Here is a 12,470-nt window from a genome sequence, read left to right as displayed (position 1 = left end):
ACGGGTAGCAGAATAGATAGCAGGCTGGCAACAAATCAGAAAATGGAGAGTAGGGGTTAAGGGTAGCTACTCAGACTGGCAAAAGGTGGGAAATGGTGTTCCACAGGGATCGGTGCTGGGACCACAGTTGTTCACAATTTACATTAACGATTTGGATTTGAGAATCCGAAGTACAATTTCAAAATTTGCAGACACCAAATTTTAATACAAAGGAAGAATGTGTCAAAATGCAAGAGGACATTAATGAAATTGCAGAATGGGTGTGTAATCAGCAAATGAATTTCAATATAGATGTGAGGTGGGGCATTTTGGTAGGAAGAATAAGGAGGCCACATGCAGCTTGGATAATAAGTCTAAACAGGATAGAGGAACAAAGAGATCTAGGGGTACAGATACACAAATCATGAAGTAGCAACACAGGTTAATAAGGCCATTAAAAAAAGACAAATCAAGCACTTGGGTTCATTTCTAGAGGGACAGAATTGAAAAGCCAAGAAGTTATGTTAAACTTGTATAGAACCTTGGTTAGACCACACTTAAAGTACTGTGCAGTTCTGGTTTCCATATTATAGAAAGGATTGAAGAGGGTGCAAAAAAGATTCAAAGATAATACCAGAACTGAGAGGATATCCTTATTAGGAAAGGCTGAACAGGCCAGTGCTCTTTTCTCTAGAAAAAAAGGCTGAGAGGTGACCCAATAGAGGTCTTTAAGATGGTGAAAGGGTTTGATAGGGTAGACAGAGAAAAAATGTTTCCACTTGTGGGGGAGTCCAAAACTAGAGCTCAAATATAAAACAGTCACGAATAAATCCAGTAGGGAATTCAGGAGAAACTTCTTTACCTAAAACAAGTGGTAAGAACGTGAACATGCCACCACAAAAAGTAGTTGAGGCAAATAGCACAGATGCATTTAAGGGGGAGCTAAATAAGCACATGATGGAGAAAGGAATAGAAGGGTATACTGATAGTTAGATGATGTAGGGAGGGAGGAGGCTCGTGTGGGCCATGAACGCCGGCATAGACCAGTGGGGCCGAATGACCTGTTTGTGTTACATCAAAACTACAGCACAATGTAAAAATATTTAATTGCAATGCAAATAAAATCTATAGTTTATATAATGCACTCAATTGTTTTGAATATGGTCCTTAATTTTATTGGGCATCCTTTGGTCTGTAGTATGCATAATTTATATAAACATCAAGCCTGAATCCTAGTCCATGTTTTACAGCAACACTAGAATCAACGGGGAACCGGATGGCGGAGTGGATTGAAACTAGCCTCACACCTCTGCCACCTGGATTTAAATGAATCTACATTATAAAATTGGCCCTAATTCTGCACTAACTGCTAAAGTCACTTAGCAAGCCTAAAGAAAATGTGCAAGAGAGCAGAATAGAAGTTTACTCTGCATCTAGCTGTGCTATTCCTGATTGAGTGGGGGTGTGTGATGCTGATACTGGATGTTCCATTCCCCAGGACTATTTCCCATTACCTTCACAAAGACAAAAAAGTTTTTTTTTAAAAAACAAAAACCCCACCATTTAAAACAAAATCACTTAAGATTCTGTAAGAACCGAATCATGTGTCCAATCTTCGTACATGAAATTTCTAATGTTAAAGGCGATTAAGCAGAATTTTGCCCAGGCATTTAAGTTTGCACGTATAAAGCTCTTTCCTTCCCCGATTTGAGAACAGTGAGGGCAGCAAATGATACCTGCTGCAAAACTGCAGATTTATTCAGTTTCTTTTCAGCTGACAATCTCGACTGATTATTTTTTGGTGGTGCATCTTACAACTATCATGCCATAACTAAATTTCTCGTGTTACATTTTGTTTTTCAAATCTGCGCAAATTCATTTTCATAACAATCCTTCATTTCAACAAGCGAACTATTCTGATCTCTGCTAGATTGATGCTGGATGTATTACAGAATTTTACAGCACTGAATGAGCTCATTCTGCAAAACTCATGCACTGCCAAAAATCAACAGCCTTTATTATATTCTATCTGCACATTCAGTACAATGTGGGTGGGATAGAATTATGTTCTATTCTGAATTGCTAGTGAAATTGAACAGTTGGAAAAAGCAGGGAAATGGGCTTAGAATAGAAAGCTCCGATGTGGAGCCAGCACAGGCACAATGGATCAAATGGCCTGCTTCTATGATGAAATTTCTATTTCACGATTTCACAGAACAGCATTAGATTGTTTCTAGAAAATGTACTCCAAACTTTTGAAATATTCTTTAATTAACAAATCATAAAGCATCCACTTCATATACTGAACAGTACATGATTAATCCCCAATTCAGAATCAGACAAAAATACAGGTACACAAACTGCCCAATCCTATTAATCTTCAGGTGAATAATGCTTACCTACAACAGTAACAAGCATCCATGTGACATCTCAAATAGCCATCCTTAAAACAGCATATAACCCCTCAAAAAAAAGCTTGCAATAGTCAGAGGGACACGATATGCTAAACTTTCCTTCAACAGCAAATGCATTTCTAAAAGGTTTTGTTGACACCAAACTATTCCACTATTGATTTCCACAAGTGATCAATTCCTGACAATAAGCGCTAGGTGATTTTCTCCACTGCTGTTACCAGAGTAATGTGAGCTGCATTTTGCAAGCAAAAAAGGCCCTCAAGTCACACTGAACGTTTTTAGCTTTGGTCAGAAAATATATTGGCTAGTTTCTTTCTTCCCAGATCAATCACCCTCTTCCTATAAAAAGGAGCCGCAAGAGGTAGGACACAGGCCGAAACATCATAATCTCTCACTGCTGCACAAACTTCCCTCTTCCTCCTAAACCTGATTAACTGGTGCAACATATGTTGCCCCGCTCCACAGGCCCCTTCAATACATGGGTGGACTGACCAGGTCCATTTTATGGAGCCAAGCAAATCAGATATTACAGCACAGGAGACGACATTCATTTAATTATATCTAGGCCAGCATTACCTCTTCAACTGGAGCAATCTACTTAAATCCCATTTCCCTATCTTTTGACCCATATTATTCCTTTTCAAATATCAAAGAATCAAAGCATGATCAACATAGGTGGTCAATCAGCCCATTGTGCCTGTGCTAGCTCCTTGAAAGAGCAACCCAAATAATCCCAATCTCCTGCCCTTTCCCCATAGCCCTGCAAATTTTTCCCTTCATGTATTTATCCAATTCCCTTTTGAAATTATTGAATCTGCTTCCACCACCCTTTCAGAAGTGCATTCCAGATCATAACTCGCTGCGTAAAAAAACTCATCTCACTCGGTCTTTTGCCAATTACCTTAAATCTGTGTCCTCTGGTTACTGACCCTTCTGCCACTGAACAGTTTTTCCTTATTTACTCTATTAAAACCCTTCAATTTGGGGGATTTTTGAACACCTCTATTAAAATCTCCCCTTAACCTTCTCTGCTCCAAGGAGAACAAACCCAGCTTCTCTAATCTCCATGTAACTGAAGTCCCACATCCCTGGTACCATTCTAGTAAATCTCCTCCCCAAGGCCTTGACATCCTTCCTAAAGTGTGGTCCCCAAAATGGACCACTTCATCTGGGGCCTGAGTGATTTATAAGGTTTATCATAACTTTCTTGCTTTTCTACTTTATGCCTCTGTTTATGAAGCCAAGGATCCATATGCTTTAACAGCTTTCTCAACTTGTCCTGCCACCTTCAAAGATTTGCCCAAGTCTCTTGTTAATTGTATCATATGATTTATATCAATTAGTATTAATTGTATTAAGGTCTGCCTCTACTCTTTCTTCGAACAAAATGCATCACTTCACACTTCTCTGCATTCAATTTCATCTGCCATCTGTCTGCCCAAGTCCTCCTGAAAACTATTATCCTCATCACTTTTACATTGCCGAGTTGCGTATCAACCGCAAACTTTGAAATTATACCCTCCATATCCAAGTCCAGGTCATTAGTATATATCAAAACAGTGGTCCCAATGCCGACCCCTGGGTGACACCACTGTATACTTTCCTTCAGTCTGAAAAACAACCAATCATTCACCATTACTCTGCTTTCCGTCCCTTAGCCACTTTCATATCCACACAGCCCCTTTATCCCCATGGGCTTCAATTTTGCTAGTAAGTTTATTATGTGGAACTTTATCAAATGCCTTTTGAAAGTCCACATACTCAACTGCACTACCTTCATCAACCCTCTCAATTACTTCAAAGAACTCAATGAAGTTAGTCAAACACTATTTGCCTTTAACAAATCTGTGCTGGCTGTCATTTATTAACCCATATTTTTTCCACGGTACAATTAATTTGTCTCAGATTATTGTCTCCAAAAGCTTCCCTACCAACGTTAGGCTAACTAGCCTGTAGTTGCCAGATTTATCCATCGCCCCCTTTTTGAACAGGGGTATAACATTTGCAATCCTCCAGTTTTCTGGCATCGCTCCCATATCTAAGGAGGATTGGAAGATTGTGGCCAGAGCCTCTGCAATTTCCACCCTTACTTTCCTCAGCAAACTAGGATGCATCCCATCCAGACTGGGATAACAAATCTGTTTTGAGCCCTTTAAGTACCTCCTCTCTATTTTTATCATATCCAATTTCTCTACTACCTTCTCAGTGACATTGACAGCATCCTCTTTAATGAAGGCACATGCAATGGACTCACTTAATACCTCAGCCATGCCCTCTGCCTCCACTAGAAGATATCCTTTTGGCTCCCTAATATTGGCCCCACCCTTCTACTATTTATGTGTTATAAAAGGGAACCCAAAAGTCCTTTATAGTTACCTGCTAGTCTATTCTCATACACTTTGCCCCTCATTTCCTTTTGCCGTTTTCCTCTGTTCTTTCTATAATCAACTTGATTCTCTACTGTTTCACAAACCTGGCATTTATCATAAGCCCCCTTTTTCTGTTTCATTTTAATATCTATCTTTATTCATCCAAGGAGCTCTAGCTTTGGATGCCCTTCCTTTCCATCTCATGGGAACGTGTCTAGCCTGTACCCGAACTCTCATTTTTGAAGGCCTCCCGTTACTCATTTACCGTTTCACCTACCAATCTTTGATTCCGATCCACCTGGGCCAGATCTCCTTTCAACTCACTGAAATTAGCCCTCCTCCAGTTGAGTCTTTTCATGTTTGATTGTTCCACGTCCTTTTCCACAACTACTCTAAACCTAAATGGTATTACGATCACTGTTTCCCAAATGCTTCCCCCACAGTATTAATTTACACAATTAATCCCACAATTAAGAATCAGTGTAGCTATGAGGGTAGATAGGGACAGAGACAAATAAAATTAGATGTGGAAATAAGCAGACTTGGTGAGGTTTGAAACTTAAGACACCAAGGTTTCACAAGACCTAACTCAGCCTGAGCAAGTGGCTAGGGAAGGGTGGAGTGTGGAAAGACAGCAGAGTTTATAGTGTAGGTCAGAAATGATAGCTTCAGTCATCCTGATGTTCAATTGGAGAAATTTTGACTTAATATCAGTCAGACATCCCAACAGCAGATAGGTAGTTGTGGGGTCAAGGGAAGCGGTAAAGATATAGAGCTAGATGCAGTCAACATAAATGTGGAAACTGACCCCATGCCTGTCGATTATGTCAGAGGGAAAGCATGTAGATGAGGAAGAGAAAGGGGCCAAGGATAGATTTTTGGGTAACCCTGGAGGTGACTGTGCAGGGTCAAGAAAGAGAAGCCCCTCCTAAAGATGCACTGGGGCAGGTGGGAATGGAAGCACACAAGAGCAGTCCCACAAAATTGGATAACAGAGAGAAGACATGGAAGAGTCAATCATATCAAATGCCACAGAAAGGTCCAGAAGGATAAAGGCATTGCTGTCACAGAGGATGTCATCTGTGATTTGGCCAGTGCAGTCTCAGTGCTGTGAGCAGAGCATAAGCCAGACAAAGGATTCATACAGGAAAGTCTTGGAAGTAATGGGCACAGAGCTGGGAGGCAATTACATGATCAAGGACCTTATAAAGAAAGAAGTTAGAGATGGGATTGTAGTTGGGGAGGTGGAATGAGTAACAGGTGGGCATTTTGAGGAAGGTGGTGATGGCAGTTTTGAAAAGGAGCAGGGTGATGAGTGAGCAAAGGGAACTATTAACACAGATGATTCTCACATAAGTGACAAGGATGTCCAACTACAAATAATGAAAATGTAGAAATAGCACAGAGATGGACACTGAGCTTGGAGATGGAATCTAACCAATCTACCTGTCGCAGACGCATCTGTCCATGACAGCATCGGTAGGAGTGCCCACTGCACAGTCCTTGAGACGAAGTCCTATCTTCACACCGAGGACGCCATCCATTGTGTTGTGTGGCACTATCACCGTGCTAAATGGGATAGATTCAGAACAGATCTAGCAGCTCAAAACTGGGCATCCATGAAGTGCTGTGGACTATTAGCAGCAGAATTGTATTCCACTAAAATCTGTAACCTCATGGCCCAGTATATCCTTCACTCTACCATTACCAACAAGCCAGGGGATCAACCCTGATTCAATGAGTGTAGAAGAGCACGCCAGGAGCAGCACCAGGCATACCTAAAAATGAGGTGCCAACCTGGTGAAGCTACAACATAGGACTACATGCATGCTAAACAGCAGAAGCAACATGCTATAGACAGAGCTAAGCAATCCCACAACCAACCGATCAGATCAAAACTCTGCAGTCCTGCCACATCCAGTCGTGAATGGTGGTGGACAATTAAACAACTAACGGGAGGAGGAGGCTCTGAACATCCCCATCCTCAATAATGGCAGAGCCCAACAGGAGAGTGCAAAAGACAAGGCTGAATTGTTTGCAATCATCTTCAGCCAGAAGAGTCGAGTAGATGATGCATCTCTGCTACCTCCCGAGATCCCCATCACAGAAGCCTGTCTTCAGCCAATTCGATTCACACCACGTGATATCATGTCAGCCCCAAGACACTGCTGCAGGAGTTCTTCAGGGCAGTGTCCTAGGCCCAACCATCTTCCATGACCTTCCCTCCATCATGAGGGTCAGAAGTGGGGATGTTCGCTGATGATTACACAGTGTTGAGTTCCATTCGCAACTCCTTAGATAATGAAGCAGTCTGTGGCTGCATGCAGGAAGACCTGGACAACATCCAGGCTTGGGCTGATAAGTGGCAAGTAATTAATGCTGGCCTTGCCAGCAACACCCACATCCCATGAATAAAAAGAAATCCACTAGAATTTCTTAATGGGATAAATTACTTGCACACCACATCCCAATAGATTATAGGTGTGAGGCCCACAGCTTCAGACAAAATGTTTGAGAGCAGGCCTTCAAAGTAGACACATTCCTGGATAGAACAATGGCCAAACCCCTACACCGATCCTCTCCGCAGCCATTCCATCAGTTGGAAGCCTGAAGAGGAGTTACTCTGACCACTGTGACAGAGTAACATGCATTTTTTTTTTTGCATTATACACCATTTTCAGACCCAATTTTTGCAAAAATTAAAAACAGATGACTTAGGTAATCTGTGTTCTTCAAATAGTTCCTTTGTTTATGGAACAGGAAGAAAGACAATACAAGAATAGTATCTGGAGATAGCTATTAGTTTACAAGGGGAAGCGGCCTACTTTTGTTGGTCTGCTCAGATGCTGAATCGGATTAAGTTGCCTATGGTTTTTGAAATGATAATTACACATGTTTACAATGGTGAACACAGAAGTCAAAGGTTAATATTTTGAATACTGGGTTGCAGAGAAATAAATCTGGATATTCTTCGATGCCTGCCTCCACTTCAAATATGGTCTTGGCTTTCTTTGGACATGCTCAGTTCCATTTGACGTTCCCACATTATAGCAATGTAAGGGACTCCGTTGAGTTTAAGCACCCACATAACATTCCTTCAAGTAATCCCAAGTAAAACATATGAGCAGCTCTCTGTTGGACTGCAGGCAAAACAATTCATACTGTAATTCAATTATTGACATCACCCTCCATAACACTTCCTGGTAGAAAATGAGGACTTTCTAAACTACCCTGGATTGTGTGATGGCAATTCTTTTGTAGACAAGATGCTTTTATGTCCAAATTAAAGCAAAGAAACTGAAAACTCATTTGAAGATATCACATGTCACTTAGATGCCCAGAGCCAATTCTACCTGCAGATATGAATTGCTTTACCTCCACAACAAAGTGCTAGGTTTAACTCAGCACATAATGGGCTCATAACAGATGACCTTTTACAGCTGGATAAACTGGGGACAAATTTTACTTTTCTGATCCACTCACAGGGAAACAGAAGTTCCTTTTGTCAAGTAAGATTGTAAAGTTCTACATACTTTTGCTAGATAAAGTTACCTTAAAAGAATTTTCTTGACCACTCTCTTCGTATTCAGCATGGTTATCAACAGATATCAAAATCTGGCAAGCCTGATCCAATGTAAGTTTAGCCTTTTTGTGCAGATAAACTAATGTCCATTTCACCCATCTGATGACCCACCGAGGAAAGAAAAAGCAGCATGCCTGTATGGAGTGCAACTCTAGGGTCAAACACCAAGATGGCCAGCTTCAGACTTTTGTAGGCATACATGTTTAAAATTGAACCCATCTCTTTACAAATCTGTGGTATCTTCATGCAGCAATAGCACAAAATGTTGAAGTTGGCAAAAACTGCAACCTTTAATTCTCTAATGCCATCTTTTAGAAATTGGAAAATTTAGGATAGGAGCATGAGTCATGTCATTCCTGCTGCCTCAAAGGCTGCCATGTAATTCAAAATCCTTAAAATGTAGCAATCCTACACAACTTTTGTACTCTAATGTTGAAATCTAGGTTTTACCCAAAACAACTAGTTGCAAATCACAGCTGCTAACACTCGTGTTGTACCGCAAGTTGCCCTTCACTATAAAATGCACCCTAGCACTAGCAGAAAACTCAGCCTGATCAGCAGCATCCACATTTAATGAGGACTGCTTTTTCATAAAGGCAGTCCTGATGGGGCACTGTAACTGTCATTTCAGAACCATTTCCTGGATAAGCCAGAAGCTCTGCTGCTTTTAAAGCTAAGAGCTGTATTCGTCTGGTCACTGGATAACCTATCAAAAGAAAAAAAGGAGTTCTACAAGCCTTTTGGTTACCCTGAAATCCTCAGTCATGTAAAATGACTGTTTTAAGTAGTCATCCTGGTCCTTACATCAGAAACATCCACAACTACAGCTATAGCATCTTAGCCATGTGACCAATTACCTTAGCCACAATTGCTAGCTATGAGAAAAAATTATGCAGCAGCTGTGTCTATCATCGGTAAGTGCACACAAATTTCACCCAGCAATTAACCAGATAAGAAGTTATATGCATTCGAAGGTTCCCTCATGAATACATTCTGCCAACTCTTATTCTTGGAGGTATCAGGCCTTTTGCCACGATGAGACTTCATATTTTGTACTTTTGTGGGGGGCGGGGGAAGAAAAACAGGCTAACACAGGTAGCTGTGTAAATCAGTGTCCTATGAGGAATGGAGACCTCACAGAACCTATTTGATCTCCCACGTAGTTCTTGTGGAAACTCACATTGGAGGTGTTAATTGCAACCCGACAAATATTTGACTAAAATATCTAAACAGTACATTTACAGGCAGTAACAATGCAAAGTAAATTAGATAGTGTCATTGCCTCCCGAGTGCATCGGACCACTTTAAAATACAGAATTGCCAAATTTATTCAGAGTCAGTCGCCCCTAAGCAGTAACTGCCTTCCATTTTTCTATCTATGGGCAGGTTGAGTGCTTAGCCTGCCCACACAGGCCAATTGTACTACTACTTGCTTGCTGGTCTGTACAGAAATCAGAAAAGCTCCAAAGAGAGATGAAAGTGATAATTTGCAATTTTTAGAAAGCTGCATATGCACAATAAAAAAAAAATTGCCCTAGGTTTCACTAGTACATAAACTAGTTCCAGAGTTGAAACCCTGTGATGAGTGAGGGACAGCTGCCCTATGAACATGGTAGCCCATACAGTGGAATAAGTTTTCCGTGAAAGGTGAACACCAAGTCCTTCATTTTGAGGGACATAAGCAGGTAGACTTAACAACCAGGTCCACTTCCCGTCAAGATTCATGTCAATCTCAACGGATACAAGCGCCAGAGCCCTTCAGATAGTATCAAAAGCTGCATGGAGGGAGACGCTGAAATTAGTGAGTGTCAGCCCATGAATCAGGTGTTATGTTCACAAAATCAGAGCTGGTGTTGGGAAATACTGTCAGTAGTCAAATGCAACGGTTAAGACGACGTGCAATCAACACCGAAGGTGGCTATGTACAGAGACCCATACAGATCGTGATTTGATGAGCACATTTTTATGGAGGTCTTCTTGGGAACATTGCACAGGAAAAATTACTTTAAATACCTGAAATGGTTTCTTAAATTAGCTTTTCTATTTTTCTGCAGGATTACCATAACATGCCCATTTATACATGGGATGCAACAAGAATTCTAATTTTAAGAAATGGAAATAACTGCCACAAGCTCTAGAAGATATTTGTATTCAGTAAAATTCCAGCACCATGCACAATATCTTAGATTTGCACACATCTGAACAAATGAATCAGATCACCTGTCTTCCCTCCATTGAGTTTTTTCTCCCTTCAGTCTTCTAGGTCCTTCAGCATCAATTAACTATTCTCAGTTTAGAGCCAAAGCAGCTCAACTTCCAAGGCTCTGAAAATGTTGTTCTTGAAATGGCAGTTAGGGGGTGGATGCAGGTACTGCAATTAGCTAACTCCCCACTTCTAGAAAATGGGGAATTGACTCAATATGATGAGTTTAAACTACAGTAACTTTGGGGGGAGGGAGGGGGGAGGGAGAAGAGAATGTTTTCAACTTTTAAAAACTTCCAGAAATCTCAGCTTTTTATGTGCAAGTAGAAATGCTAATTACTTCAACTTAGCCTTACTGACAAATTTGGTTAATAAAGACTCATCTGTAATAAGGCTCATTTCATGCCTGTGGTGACTTATAGTCACTTAGTCAAGTAACAGCTAAGGTTGTTAATCCAGCTCTGGAGATGAGAGAGTGAGAAATTAAGACTAATCAACAGCTTGCATTTATATAGCGCCTTTAATGTAGTAAAACATCCCAAGGAGCTTCACAGGAGTGGTTATCAACCAAATTTGACACCGAGCCACATAGTGAGGCATTAGAACAGTTAACCAAAAGATTGGTCAAAAAAGGTAGGTTTTAAAGAGCGTCTTAAAACGGAGGAGAGGTAGAGAGGTGGAGAGGTTTAGGGAGGGAATTCCAGAGCTTCGGGCCTAGGCAGCTGAAGGCACTGTCACCAATGATGGAGTGATTAAAATCAGGGACGCGCAAGAGGTAAGAATTGGAGGTGCTCAGAGATCTCGGAGGGTTGTAGGGCTAGAGGAGGTTACAAAGATAGTAAGGGGTGAGGCCATGGAGGGTTTTGAAAACAAGGATGAGAATTTTAAAAATCAAGGCGTTCCCGGACTGGGAGCCAACGTAGGCCAGCGAGCACGGGGGCGATGGGAGAATGGGATTTGGTATGTGTTAGGATATTGGCAGAGTTTTGGATGAGCTCAAGTTTATGGAAGGTGGAAAATGGGAGGTCAGCCAGGAGAGCATTGGGATAGTCGAGACTGGAAGTAACAAAAGGCAGAGACGAGGGTTTCAGTAGTAGATGAGCGGAGGCAGCAGCAGAGACGGGTGATGTTACGGAGGTGTAAGAAGGCGGCCTTGGTGATGGAGCAGATAAGTGGTTGGGAGCTCATCTCAGGGTCAAATAGGACGCCAAGGTTGCAAACTGTCTGGTTCAGCCTCAGACAGTGACTAGGGAGAGGGATGGCTAGGAAACAGTTTGCAGTGGGGACCAAAGACAATGGCTTCGGTCGTCCCAATATTTAGTTGGAGGAAATTTTTACTCATCTAGAACTGGTCGGACAAACAAGAGATAGTAGAGGGGTCGAGAGAGGTGGTGGAGAGGTAGAGCTGGGTGTCGTCAACGTACACGTGGAATCCAAAGTTGTGTTTTCGGATTATGTCGCCAAGGGGCAGCATGTAGATGAGAAATAGGAGGGGCCAAGCGTAAATCCTTGGGGGACCCCAGAGGTAACAGTGCAGGAGCAGGAAAAGAAGCCATTGCGGGTGATTCTCTGGCTGCAACTGGATAGACAATAAAGCAAGACGAGCACATTCCCAACCCAGCTGAAAGACAGGAGGGGCATTAGAGGAGGATGGTGTGGTCAACTGCGTCAAAGGCTGCAGACAGGTCGAGAAGGGATAGTTTACCACGATCAGTCACGTAGGATGTCATTTGTGACTTTGATAAGGGCCGTTTCAATACTGCGGCAGGGGCGGAAACCTGATTGGAGGGATTCAAACATGGAGGGGTGGGAAAGATGGACATGGATTTGGGAGGAAAGGGAGGTTGGTTACAGGGCAGTAGTTTGCAAGGACATGGGTCATGGGTGGGGTTTTTTTGGGGGGGGGGGGGGGGGGCGGTGAT

General features: G+C 41.9%; 1 protein-coding gene across 2 annotated transcripts in view; it reads right to left on the bottom strand.

The window, feature by feature from the left end:
* socs5a (suppressor of cytokine signaling 5a) overlaps positions 1-12,470 on the bottom strand; it is a 46,258-nt gene that overhangs the window by 23,919 nt on the left and 9,869 nt on the right. The window lies entirely within an intron of this gene.

This window comes from Heptranchias perlo, chromosome 8 (genome assembly GCF_035084215.1).
Source record: "Heptranchias perlo isolate sHepPer1 chromosome 8, sHepPer1.hap1, whole genome shotgun sequence".
Taxonomy (NCBI): domain Eukaryota; kingdom Metazoa; phylum Chordata; class Chondrichthyes; order Hexanchiformes; family Hexanchidae; genus Heptranchias; species Heptranchias perlo.
Note: the sequence above shows the minus strand (reverse complement) of the source record. Positions and strands in the feature narration are given on the sequence as shown.